Here is a 13,029-nt window from a genome sequence, read left to right on the forward strand (position 1 = left end):
TGGACCCCCGGGGCAGCTCCCAGAGCACCTGCATAGCCTCTTGCCAGACAAAAGCTGCCCCTCAAGTTCTTGCCACCGCCATGGCCACAGCTGTCAGCGGGCCCCGGTCGGCCTCCATGGGAACTGGCTCCCTCCCCCATAGGGGCCCTGGCGCCCAGAGCAACCAAGGCCCCCCGGGGCTCCTGCTGCGGGAAGCCCAGGCCACTCACCCAGGCCCCCCCCCCCCCCCCCCCCCCCCCCCCCCCCCCCCCCCCCCCCCCCCCCCCCCCCCCCCCCCCCCCCCCCCCCCCCCCCCCCCGCTCTCCCAAGGTAGTCGTCTTTCCTCCAGCCTGGCCTTCAGGGGCAGTACAGGCGCCCTGGGGTCAAACACGGTGTGGAAACGGGCAGAATCCCGTTTCCCCGCGGAGGCCTGGCTCCTGGCACCCTGGCCTCGCCCTACGGAGGCCCTGTTCTGGGTCCAGGGCTCCCTGGCCCCGGTGACCTGCCTCCGAGCGCCAGGGCAGTGCCCCGGCCACACCTGGCGCGCCGGCCTCGGGCGGCAGGGGGCGCGCCAGGCCTCCGAACAAGGGGCCAGTCAGGAGGCGTGTGGCGCGGCAGGGGGCGCACGGCTCCAACCAGCTCGCTTGGACTCGGGGTGCAGGGAGCCCACGGCGGCCAACGCTTTGCGCGGCCGAGGCGGCACGATGACATGGACAACAGGCAGTTTCCATTTGGCTTGGCCGACCGCTGGGGTCCCAGGTGTGTGCTATTCCAGGGCCCCTTCCGCCCCGCCCCCAGCCCCCAGCGGGAAGGGAGCCCGGGCTCTCCTGGCTCCGCCCTGGGCGCGAGTTGGGGGCGGGGAGGGGGGGGAGCGTTGGGGACGGGGACGACGTGTGCCCCGCTGAACTGTCGCGCTTGGACGCAGGCACGTGACTGGTTCCAGCAACAGCCCGCTCCCGTGACCGGCTCTGCCCGCATTCCTGCCCTGTGCCAGGTCTCTGGCTCCCCTGAACCGTGCCCGCGGGCCCGTCGGTAGGCAGCACTCACCCCATCAGTCTGCTCGGGCCAGCGGGGAACGTCCGGGCCATCGGAGCTCGGGTGGGTCCACACCCGGCCTCATCGCCTTCAGAGACGTGGCAGTCTCCCTGCCCCCAAGTCTTGCGGGGGTGGCAGCTTCAGATGGGCCGCGGGCACACCCCATCCTCCTAGGCTGTCTGACCGGGTCCCACGCTGACCAGTCGCCCAGGGGCCAGGTGTCGTCTCTGGACGGAGGCTTGTCCTGCCGTCCACCCAAGCCTCCTGCCATCCACGCATTTTTATCTTGGCAAGGCATTCCATACTCCTCCATCTGTCGACTGCAGGGTGAAAGGGTGTTTGTGTGGTTAGTATCTGTAATTAGTAAGTTGTTTAATTTCCTGGTTGTTTTCTGGTTAGTTATCCTCTCCAAACTTTGGTAGGTTGTCTCATGGCTTTGGTGTCCTCATATTTCAAGCTCATCCTTGGCAATAAATGCATTCCTTTTCTTTAGGGTTCTTTGATTCTGGATTAACTTGTGATGTTAATGCAAAAGGCATATGTGAGGTCGAGTGAAGTTCGTACCTGGCAATATACCTCCTTCCTGATATTTTGAGTTGCTTTATTATATTTATTTATTTATTAATGTTTATTTTTGAGAGAGAAGAGAGACAAGTAGGGGAGGGGTAGAGAGTGAGGGAGACAGAATCTGAAGCAGGCTCCAGGCTCTAAGCTGTCAGCACAGAGCCCGACGAGGGGCTTGAACTCACGAACCATGAGACATGACCTGAGCTGAAGTCCCACACTTAACTGACTGAGCCACCCAGGTGCCCCTTGAGTTGCTTTATATTGATCACAGCCATTATGGTGTGAGGAAGTCCATGCCCATGTGCATGTCATTTCTGTAAGCCCTGGTTCAGTGCCCGTTTAATAGCCAGCATCAATCATCAGACTCAAAGTACCCAGTTCAACTGTTTTCTAAACCCGGACTTCTTGTTACCCTCAGTTTTCAAGACTTCCCATCTCAGGTGCTAGATATCATGAAGAGAGAAGCTGTTTTTGGTTTGTTGTTTCTGGTTTTCTGACATACTGATCCATGGTCATAGGAAAATGAACATTTTTTATGTCACTATGTTTGAGGTGGGTCATAAAGCAATGTAGCAGTTGGAGGCAATATTGACTGGCTGATTTGCTCATTTGATGCCTATTTGACCCTGGGCTTGCTCAGAATGTTTTTGTGGTCCCTCTTTAGACAGCTATTTTGACTCGCCTGGTCCCTCTTTAGACAGCTATTTTGACACCTGTATGAACAGGAATTTTCCTCAGGGGAGGAAATTGCTCTCTTATTCCCCCTGCTCCTAGACTTTGATAAAGCATATTTAATTTTAGTTTTTGAGTCTAATAAGCTTCTACTTACAGTGTAGATTAATAATCCATTCCTGTGGTTGAGAAATGACCAAAGCACACAGGAAACCAGGAATGGCAATGAAAGAAAAGGTAGCAACGTCGTATTTATATTAAGTCTTGCAAACAAACTGCCACCTGGACATCTTCCCTGACATTTGTACATATCTCGGGACTGATACCTAGAGAGTGGTTATGCTCCTACTTCACTGAGTCACAATTTGTCGGAGAATCTGTGTCATGTTGGATTCTCCCAAACAGACCCCGAGACTAGGATTTGGGTATAAATAGTTTATTTGGAAAGCGATCCTAAAAAAAGCATTGCAAGAGAGTCCAAGAAAGGAGGAAAGCCTACAGAGAATACGCTGATGATCAGATTTGCAGGGGGTACTGGTGCTGTGCACAACGGAGGTCTGTCTTGCTGGGGACCCACCTCAGAAGTGTCCCATCAAGAGTCTGGGAAGCTCAAATATTTATGTACTAACTCCTTCTCCTTAGTAGTTGAAGTTTGCCTGGGGTCACGGACTCCCTGGAACTTCTGGCCTGCCCCCAACACAGGCCCACACACAGTCTAGCAATCAGAGAATGCCCAGGCAGCAAGTCCCAGGTGCTGTGGTGGGACCCTCTCAGTTTATCTTTGACTTTCAATTCTGTCAATTCCAGTTGCAGCCCATTGCATTACTATTTTGTATCTAACTGTTCCATTTTTAGCCAGCGGGAGACCCTCAAGTTGACCTCTGGGTGTGTTTGATGAGATTCCATTAACATTTGATATCTTCCTCCTTTTCTAGCAAATCTACTAGTCTCAGGGTCATCTGGTACCCTTTCTGCCTCGGGTATGGAATCAGCCATTTGTCAAGAAGCCCTGATACCTTTGAGTGGGAAATGGCATTTAGAGACTAAAATTCAGACATGAAGGCCACTGCTACTAGACCTTTTCAGCAAATAGAGCTTGAAAAAACTGCTTTTTAGAAAGGAACAAAAGAAATAATGAGTTACTGACATTTCCTATTTAAATGTAAGATTACAGGGCTGCCTGGGTGGCTCAGTTGGTTGCACGTAGGACTCTTGATTTTGGCTTAACTCATGATCCCAGGGTCACGGCTTGGAACCCTGCATCAAGCCCCACGTCACTGGGCTCTCCGATGGGAATGGACCCTGCTTAAGATCCTCTCTCTCCTGTTCTCTCTCTGCCCCTCCCCCACTCACACAAGTGCACATGCATGTGGCTCCCTCTAAAAAAATTTTTTTAAATGTAAGATTATAGGGTTTTCCCATTATTTCTTTGATTTTATCTCCTTCTCATGCCCTCCTAGTTTTGTCTGCCCCCCACCCTAATTTTGGTTGTATACACCCAAGACCTAAACCCCTTGTGGGTTCCGATCTCTTCTCTACCTCCCTCATCTTACTTTCCCATCCAAGCACCTTCCAGCTCTGAAATGAGGAGTCTGATACTTCCCCCATTTGAACTAACATAGTGGAAATGAGATGGACTTGTGGGGACATGGTGAAAATCTTCCCACCCAAGAACAGCTCAAGGTCATGTGAGCCATTAGATTCCTTAACACCAACCGTTTCCAGGCAAACACTCCCCCGTCTTCTTAGGAAGTTACTCCTGACAGAAATACCTCCCCAAGGAAATCACAAAGTAATTAAATGAATATGGTAGTTAAGAGCATATCACCAGAGATTCCATCTCCAGATAAGTCTCCTGAGACAAAGCTGAGTGTCTTTCCATTCTTTCTTTTTTTAAAAAAAATCGGATCCAGATTAAATGATGTTCCGTGGCAACTTGCGTCAATAGAGTTGCTATGGTTACAGGTGAACCTGAAAGTGGGCTGTGACAGCCTGGGCTCTGAGTTCCCCGAGGTGCATGTCTTAAAGATGCATCCATTTGTCTTCTTGTCTTGGCGAGAAACACAAGGAGAATTGATGAAATTTCCTAGCAAGGTGTAGCCTATGGACAGATGCAGGTCAAGGCAAGGTGGAGCCAAGGGCCTCTTCAAATAAATGTTTCCCTCCACCAGCCAGAGTAGTGTCCCAGGACACATCACACCATTTCCCCATGATGCCTTCATCTGCCCATGAATGAGGGATGAGGAATCAGGGAGAATCACCATGTGCTTACAACTCTCCAAATGGAGAAACCAAGAGCTACTCCCAGGAATTCTCCTTAGAAGAAAGGTAAGAAATAACATCTCCCTTCATTGGCAGTGCTGCCCAACAGAAATAGAACGCAAGCCACCAATGGGAGCCATACATGTAATTTTACATTTTCTAGCAGCTGCATTTTAAAGGGGTGAAAGGAAAAAAACGAAAAATAAAAGGTTAAAAGCAGCAGGTGAACTTAATTTTAGTAATTAATATCTAAACACAATATATCCAACATACCATTTCAACATGTAACTAATATAAGTATTAATGAGACATGGGGCGCCTGGGTGGCTCGGTCGGTTAAGCGTCCGACTTCAGCTCAGGTCACGATCTCGCGGTCCGTGAGTTCAAGCCCCGCGTCGGGCTCTGTGCTGACGGCTCAGAGCCTGGAGCCTGCTTCGGATTCTGTGTCTCCCTCTCTCTCTGCCCCTCCCTGTTCGTGCTCTGTCTCTCTCTGTCTCAAAAATAAATAAATGTTAAAAAAAAATTTTTAATGAGACATTTTACATTCTTTTTCATGCTAAATCTTTGAATTCTGGTGTGTACTTTGTACTTCAAGCGCTTCAAATTCAGATGCTACATGCTTATCGGACATACTTGATCTGTATTGAGATGTCATAAAATTTACAGTTGAGATTGTTGAGTCACATGCTCAAGTGAATCCAAACACGCTTAAAAGTTTTTCAATAACAAATTGGGTATGTTTAGGTCTTAAATTTAAGTGAAGTAAAATTAAATAAAATAAAAAATCTGGCTCCTCAGACTCACTAGACACGTTTCACATGCTCAGTAGCCACATGTGGCTGGTGACTGCAGGGACCTAAGACTGCAACTCAAAGTGTGCCCCTCAGACCACCAGCATCGTATCATGTGGGAGTTTATTAGAAATGTAGGTTCTTGGGCTCTGCTCACAGAGCCGCTGATTCAAAATCTGCATACTAAGAAGATCCCAGGTGATTCCTGCTAGAGGAATGAAGCCTGAAACTCTTTGTTTTAAATGTTTATTTATTATTTTTAGAGGGAGAAAGAGAGAGAGCAGGAAAGGGGCAGAGAGAGAGGGAGACAGAGGCTCTGAAGCAGGCTCTGTGCCGTCAGTGCGGAACCTGACGTGGGGATCGAACTCACGAACTGTGAGATCATGGCCTGAACTGAAGTTAGATGCTTAACTGACTGAACCACCCAGGCGCCCCTTGTTTTGAATGTTTATTTATTTTGGTGGGGGAGGGGCAGAAAGAGATGGAAAGAGAGAATCCCAAGCAGGCTCCATGCTGTGAGCATAGAGACGGACACGGGGCTTGATTTCATAAGCCATGAGATCATGACCTGAGCCGAACTCAAGAGTTGGACACTTCACTGACTGAGCCACCCAGGTGCCCCTCTTTGTTTGGTTTTTAAGGCTCTTTAAGAGCTGCCCCCTGCTGCCCCAGACCTCAGGGATCCCATTCTGTCATCAGCTCCCATGACCAGAGTTTCCACTGGGGTTGTATGGCTTCCCGCAAAGGGAAGGTGACAGCTGGGGTGTCCTTTAATTGGGTGTTCACATCAGGGGTGCTTATCTTGTCACAGTGTCACAACCCCCTCAGATCTTTGTGGTTATACCATTCCCACAAGACGAAAGCATTTGAAAAATGTGCTAACCATGTCTGGGGTCTTAAGATGTGTCATTTTCCAGGCCTTATTAGCCAAGTCCAATTCCATCTAGCTTGACCCTCAATTTTCTGACCCATAAAATAAGGGGGTTAGACTACATCACTGCTAAAGTTTCTTTAACCTCTATAAAATAAACAATTTCTCTATTACCTGAGAATGACCAATGGGCTCCCTTTACTGGCATATTAGAGTCACCCCAGTGGAATCCAATACATTAAGTAAAAACATGTACCCATGGAAACAAAGAAAATCACGGGCTTATTAAAAATAGAACATTTCAATTTAAAACTGCATTCATCTTTAAGGCACTTAGAGGAAAATGGTTTGGGCCAAGGCTCATGAGCCAGCAACCTCAGCGATTCCTGTGAGAATTGCTGTCATTTCCCGAAGACTCTTCTTACCAAGACACTCGTGACACTGTTGGCGAGTGAAAAGGCGGTTACAAAACAGTGTGTGCAGCGTGACTTCACTTTGCACGCTGGTGTGCCCGCACCGGGAAAGCAGTTTGGAAAGTGATACGGCAAAAGGCCAACGCTGGTGCTCTCTGGCTGGTGAAATTAAGGGTAATTTAAGTTGCGTTGTTGTAGCTTATAGTGGTTTTCAGTTTGCCCGCAGTGAACATGTTATTGCTTCAGTAAATATGAAAAGTTTCTCAAGGAAACTTTTATTTCCAGACTTGCACATCCCAAGGAGTATAAGCCGTGTGGACAGGAGATGGTGTCACAGGCACCACTTGTCACAGTAGAGCTCCAGCGTAAGCAGACTGGTTTTCCCGGGGACCCGTGTCCAAGGTACTGTTGACCGCCCACCCCTCCACCAACTGCATCTGAAGTCATCAGTTGGAAGCCTTTCTTTTTTTAAAATCCAGGCCTTTAGTGCTATAAATTTCCCTCTGAGTATTATGGTAGTGGCATCTACGAAATTTGGTATGTTGAGATTTTGTTTTCATTCAGTTAATATTTTCTGTTTTCCTTTGTGATCCTTGGAGTTATTTGGAAGTATGTTAGTTTCCAAAAATTTGGGGACTTTCTAGGTATGTTTCCATCACTGATTTCTGGTTTAATTCCAGTGTGGTCAGAGAACCCGCTTTTAATTCGAATCCTCTTAAGTTTACTGAGTCTTGTGTTATGGACCAGAACATTGTCTGTCTTGGTAAATGTTCCATGTGCACTTGGGAAAGTGAATATGCTGCTATAGCTGGGTAGTATATTTGATAAATATCAATTAGGTCAGGTTGGTAGGGTTATTCAAGTCTTCTGTATCTTTACTGATTTTCTGTCCGCTTGTCTTATTAATTATTCAGACAGAAATTTTAGATCTCTCAGCCCTGTGTGAGCTCTGGGCACTCTCCCCTCAATCCTCTCAGGTGGTTCTTCCTTTGGTGTTTGAGAGATTCCTCATACACGGATCAATACTCAACTGAAAACTCCAGGGGGCCCCTATGCAGAGCTCTAGAACCCTCTCTCTGTGTGTTTGAGATCCTTCCTTCCTAGTACTCTGTCCTTGGAACTCTAGATGCTCTGGCTTCCCAAGACTCCTGGCCCTGTCTTCTTGACTCTGCTGTCTGCCCGATTTCCCTCTCCTTGCACCATGGGCTAGAAACTCTTCTCTCTGCAGTAAGCTGGGATCATTGTAAACTCTGTGGCGTTTGTTGACTCTCTCTCAGGGATCACTATGCTTTACTGACTTATGTTCAATGTCTTAAAAACCCTTATTCCGTATGCTCTGGCTGATTGTATCTCAGGCTGGAGAATCAACCAGGTTTCTGTCACTCTGTTTTGGCTGGAGCAGAAGTGCCACCACTTTCTGGAGCAGAAAGTGCCACTCTTTCCCACTCTGACCCATTCTCTGCCTAACAGCTATCTTTTCTTCTTAAAAAAAAATCTTTTAAAACTTTTAATCCTATCACTTCCTAGCGTAACAATCTTCAATGGCTTCCATTGCTCTTAGAAACCAAAACCTTGAGCACAGCTTACACAGAACTGCACACCGCTTCATGCTTACCTCTTTAATCCTATTTAGCCCCAAATCACCCTCTTGCTCTCTGATCTCCAACTACACAACTAAGGTCCCTGGTGTCCCAGGGCATTTGCACACGCTATTTCTTCTGCTGAAATCCTCTTCCCATATCTTCCCCACCCCTACTTAGGTAACTTTCACACCTACCTCAAAGAAAGCCCTCCATGATTCCTCAAACTAGAGTATGTTTTCCTGCCATCATCTCCCAGAGCTTTCAGTTCTTTTTCTTTACCTCACCTGTTCAATGATTTTTATTATATACTGGCATGCTTCTTTAATTAACATTGGACTTCTCTGCTAGATTTTAAGCCTCAGAAGCTCACACATAGTATCTGTTATTCTCCATTGAAGTTACAGTATCTGGCACAGGGCTCCATACAGAGTGATGAACTGATGGTGGATAAAGGAGGGAAAATACAGCAGATGCTGTGATGCCTAACCACATCCCCCTAGCCTTCCCTAATTCCTTTGTACAATGAAGGCTTCCTAGGGAAAGTACCTGAGATTTCTCCATCTGAGAGCTTGCCCACATGTGTGGGGCAGAAGATGAGACTCTTAGAAACAGCTCCTGCCAAAATGGGTAAGAGCTGGAGGGTGAAATCCACCCTTCCTCCCCAACTTGTGGAAGATAACTCTGCTGAGTGTTCTATACAGTCCCCAGAGTTCTCCAGTGGGACTGAGCCACTGTTTCCCAGTTCACCCTATACTGGCTTCCTTCCCTTCCCTTCCCTGTTTTACTTTTCCACTCCTTGGTGGGAGCTTCCTGGGACCACCTCTGAAATAATCTGTTTGCCCTCACATTCTTGTTTTGGGGAAACCCAACTTAAGAGAATGATATAATAAATGGAAGTCACAGATGGGTGAGAGGTCCCTGTAGGTGTGGATAATCTGAACAGTGTTTGTGCGCCATCTAGTGTGTTAATCAGGCTTTGGAGGCCTGGAATCGGGGAAGGAATGTGGAGGAAGCTCTACGTGCAACCTTCATAGGGCAGATGTGGAAAATGAGCAGCCTGTATTGGACTTCCTTCCCTGCCCTGGGGAAGGAATGACTTTCCTGCTCTAACAAGCTATTTTTGGTTTAAGAATCTCCTCCCTCAGAAAGAGAGAGAGAAAGAGAGAAAGAGAGAGAGAAAGAGAGAGAGAGAGAGAATAAGAGTTTTAATGATAAAGAACAAACTGAGGGTTGATGGACGGAGGTGGGTGGGGGATGGGCTCGATGGGGGATGGGTATTAGGAGGGCACTTGTTGTGATGAGCACTGCGTGTTGTATGGAAGTGACGAATCACTGCATTCTACTCCAGAAACCAATATTGCACTGTATGTTAACTAACTAGAAATTAAATAAAAATAATTTGAAAAAGAAACTTCTCCCTCATCTTCAGGAATAATCTTTCTCTTCTGAACTGGTGAATCTTAATGTGCCAGTGAGATCATCTGCTCTTTAGGTCACATCTCCCAAATCAGCCTTATTACTATTTCTGCTTTTACAAAATATCTCTTTCACAAGTCAGGATCAAAGAACCAAATATAGGCCACAGCCAGTTCCAGAGCATAGCTTCCTCCCACACCCCTCAAAGTCAGGCCAAGGGCTGGCAATTTTTCCTGTGAATTAGGGAAGGGGTGATGACAATATGATGAGAGCAGGACAAACAGGGGATGTCTCTTTCCTCTAGAATCATCTAGAATGTCTGTCAGATGATGGCCTCCGTCCAGCTTGGCTATGAACCAGGTAGATTCAATCAGACAAGAAGAGCTTTTCCAAAATAAAGGAAGCAAAGCCAGCAGGCTTTCAGTCTTGTCTTTGATGATGTAATTTGGCCCAAATGCCTTCTCTGAGGTTATGTAGTCTGAAAATATACGTTGAAGATCTCCCAAGATACTGATAAATACCTGCAATGATATACTGCACAGTGTCTGCTGATGCAAGGAAGCTATTGAAAAGCAGTGTCTCCTGTGTGAAGTGGAAGCCCAGAGCTTCCCCTTGACTTGAGTGGGGAGATTTCTAGCAGTGGGAGTGCTGTTCTACACAGCATCTCGTGGAAAGTCAACGGGCCCACAGCCGGGCCTCTGCAAACTAATGCCCCAACCATCAGCTTATTCTCTTGCTAGACTTCCCATGTGGTACACAGCAGATTGTTCAGGCTGTTAGAAAAAAACAGAGTCCCATTGGGCAACTAGACAACTAGGCATTCACTAGTATCTTCCAAGCGTATCCAGGCATCGTGCAAGGCAGGGGCATCACCCATCTCGCTGACTCTCAGAGGGCCACCTGGATGTGGGGCATTCTCCAGCCATGCCACCTCTGGCCAAGAGACTAAACATCGGTGAAGGCTCATGGAGATACACAGCAGAAACCAAGTCAGGGATGACAGACAAGCCTGGAGTCCTGTGAAGGGCTGGCTTGTTCCGAGGTTTCAACAGGTATAGCTGTACTAAGTGAAGACACTCTGGGAGGAGTGGGATGGACCACGGGGGGAAAATCAATGTAAAGGTCAACACTTTCATTAATGGATCCTACGCCCGTCCCGCCTTTTCGCCTGCTCTCCTTAAGTGCCTTGAGTTGCAACTTCTCCCTAATCTTGAGGGGTCAGCTGGAAGGTGCCGCCTTACTGGTTAGTAGTTAACATGTATTAAACACTCACTTCATGACACATGTTGTGCTAATAGCTTCACAGCCTTATTCTGCTTCATTTTCATACTGCCATGTAATAGGATAGGAAAAACGGTCTTAAAAATCTGGCAGTAGAATTCCTCTCATGAAAGGGACTGTCTTTTGAAAAACAACTACGAGAGGTGCTTGGGGGAGGGGGTGGCAGGTACCAAAGACATCTCGCCAACATCTCATTCAGTATCACTCTAACCCCTTCCTCCTATGTTGTCCGCAGGAGATGGAGAACTACAAACTCCATATCCCACACTCTTTGCAGCTAGGGATCCACGTGGGACCTGGGCTCCATCAAGCAGGCACACCCTATAGAACTTGCAAGAAGGAAGAGAACCCCATCAGGTAGCACCCCTGCATGGGGCAATGGTGGCAGAGGAGTGGTTCTCTGTGGCTGGCAGGGGCAGTGGTAGCTTCTGTGTCACGGCGGGGCAGCATGATCCTGGAGGCGGGGAGGCAGCAGTCCCCCTGGCAGTTGAGTTCTCAGACACCGCGGTGTGGGCATTGTTCCTAGGATCCCAGTTCAGAGTCTGCTCCTTCATCATCCCGGTGAATCTGTGAGTCACCTAATATCCCTTAATAAATCCCATTCTGCCTAAGCCAACCAGAGGGATTTCATAGTCTGCAACTAAGAATCTTTCTTTTTTAAGGTTTTTATTTTAATTTCAGTTAGTTAACATACAGTGTTATATTAGTTTCAGGTGTACAGACACTGATTCGACAATTCCACACATCACCTGGTGCTCATCACAAGTGCCTTCCTTAATCCCTGACCTATTTCGCCCATATTCTGTTCAAGGCATTGTTCCTGCATTCTGTTGGAGTCTTTCTAAATGTTCCCAGCCTTTCTCGGCAGAACTTTCCAGGTCGTGACTCTGCCAGGGACAAGCCGGGACTCGCTGGCCATACCTAACTCAGTCCTGCCTCATTTTTATCCCCCGTGCTCAGCACAGTGCCTGGCACAGATACAGTATTTGGACAGTGTCTGTGGTACGAACGTGCTAGGGAAGTGGAGAGGGCAGCAAGTTCTTTTGCGTAGATGGAGTGGACCCAGAACAACCTCATAGTGTTGTCCCGAGACCGCCAGGGGAAAGGCCCCCAGATTCCAGTCTGACAGAACCATCTGTGTTGGAATTTCACTCGGCTCTGCTTCTTTCAAGTTGTTGAAATTCCTCACCATAACACATGCCAAAAAGATTTCCAAAGCATCCCTGCTTCCACCCTCAGCTGAAAAAGACCCCAGAGCCAGGATGTAGGAAAGGTGGGGAGAGAAGTCAGAGTGGGTTCTGTTTGAGAGTCAGATGGAAAGGAAAGGTGGAAAGATGTCCCAGGTGATGGTTCCCTCCCCCTACCTGCTGAGGCCTTCCGTGTTTTCACGGGGGGAGAGGAGGGCGAGGGAGGCGCCAATCATTTTCAGCATGTATGTTCCCTGCCACTAATGCATAGCACAGTATAAACGTAATCTTCACCAGGATGACTCTCAAATGAAAGTCTCCATCCTAAAGTGGCTATTCGAACAGGCGGGGCTATAAAAATGACCATTCCTGTCCTTCTGTCCTTCCTTCCCGCTCTATCTATAATATCACACTTTGAACCCCTCTTATCCAAATGCCTTATTAATTTAGAGAAGATACAAAGCTGTAGTTAGATGATAACTCAGGCTGTATTCCTCCTTACAGATGGAGCTGTTCCCATACAGATCTCCAACAATCCTTTCCAGGGGTCTCTTCAGGTTTTCACTTAGAAGGAGTCTTTGGTAAATGGAGCCACCAGGGAAGCCCTTTGCTTTGAGCTATTAGTTCTGTGACTTTATAGTAGGGCAGGGGCCCTTCAAGACTCAGCCCAAGTTTCTGGAGGGCTGGGCAGCCCCCATTCACGAAATGCCAATTTAGTGCCACTGGCTGCCCTTCTGAGTCAGGAGCATGACACTAAGGGACCTCAAAGTGTCTGAGAATCTATCATAAAGCAGACAATTCCCAATTCCCAACAAGCCGACCCAGAAAACTTCCATCACTGCTGCCCCTACACCTCTCTGGGTCTCAGCTTTTTCCTCTGAAGATGAAGAGTGGATTCGGCTGTCTTTCAAAGTCTTGGGTGTTAACAGCCATATGCTGAGCCTTGCCTCCCCTGCAACCTCTACCCGGGAA

At 47.9% G+C, this 13,029-nt stretch overlaps 1 long non-coding RNA gene across 4 annotated transcripts; it reads left to right on the forward strand.

The window, feature by feature from the left end:
• Positions 1-298: 298 nt before the first annotated feature.
• LOC122492093 lies at positions 299-11,253 on the forward strand. 4 transcript variants are annotated; one of them, XR_006299538.1, is made up of 4 exons: positions 299-738; positions 4,425-4,581; positions 6,876-6,955; positions 11,106-11,252. It is a non-coding gene; the product is annotated as an uncharacterized LOC122492093 (long non-coding RNA). The 4 variants fall into 4 exon arrangements; XR_006299537.1 differs by lacking the exon at positions 299-738 and adding an exon at positions 862-1,077 and having other exon boundaries at positions 6,876-6,992; positions 11,106-11,253; XR_006299536.1 differs by lacking the exon at positions 299-738 and adding an exon at positions 862-1,077 and having other exon boundaries at positions 11,106-11,253.
• Positions 11,254-13,029: the final 1,776 nt, after the last annotated feature.

The sequence above is a fragment of the Prionailurus bengalensis genome, chromosome C2 (assembly GCF_016509475.1).
Source record: "Prionailurus bengalensis isolate Pbe53 chromosome C2, Fcat_Pben_1.1_paternal_pri, whole genome shotgun sequence".
Lineage (NCBI taxonomy): Eukaryota > Metazoa > Chordata > Mammalia > Carnivora > Felidae > Prionailurus > Prionailurus bengalensis.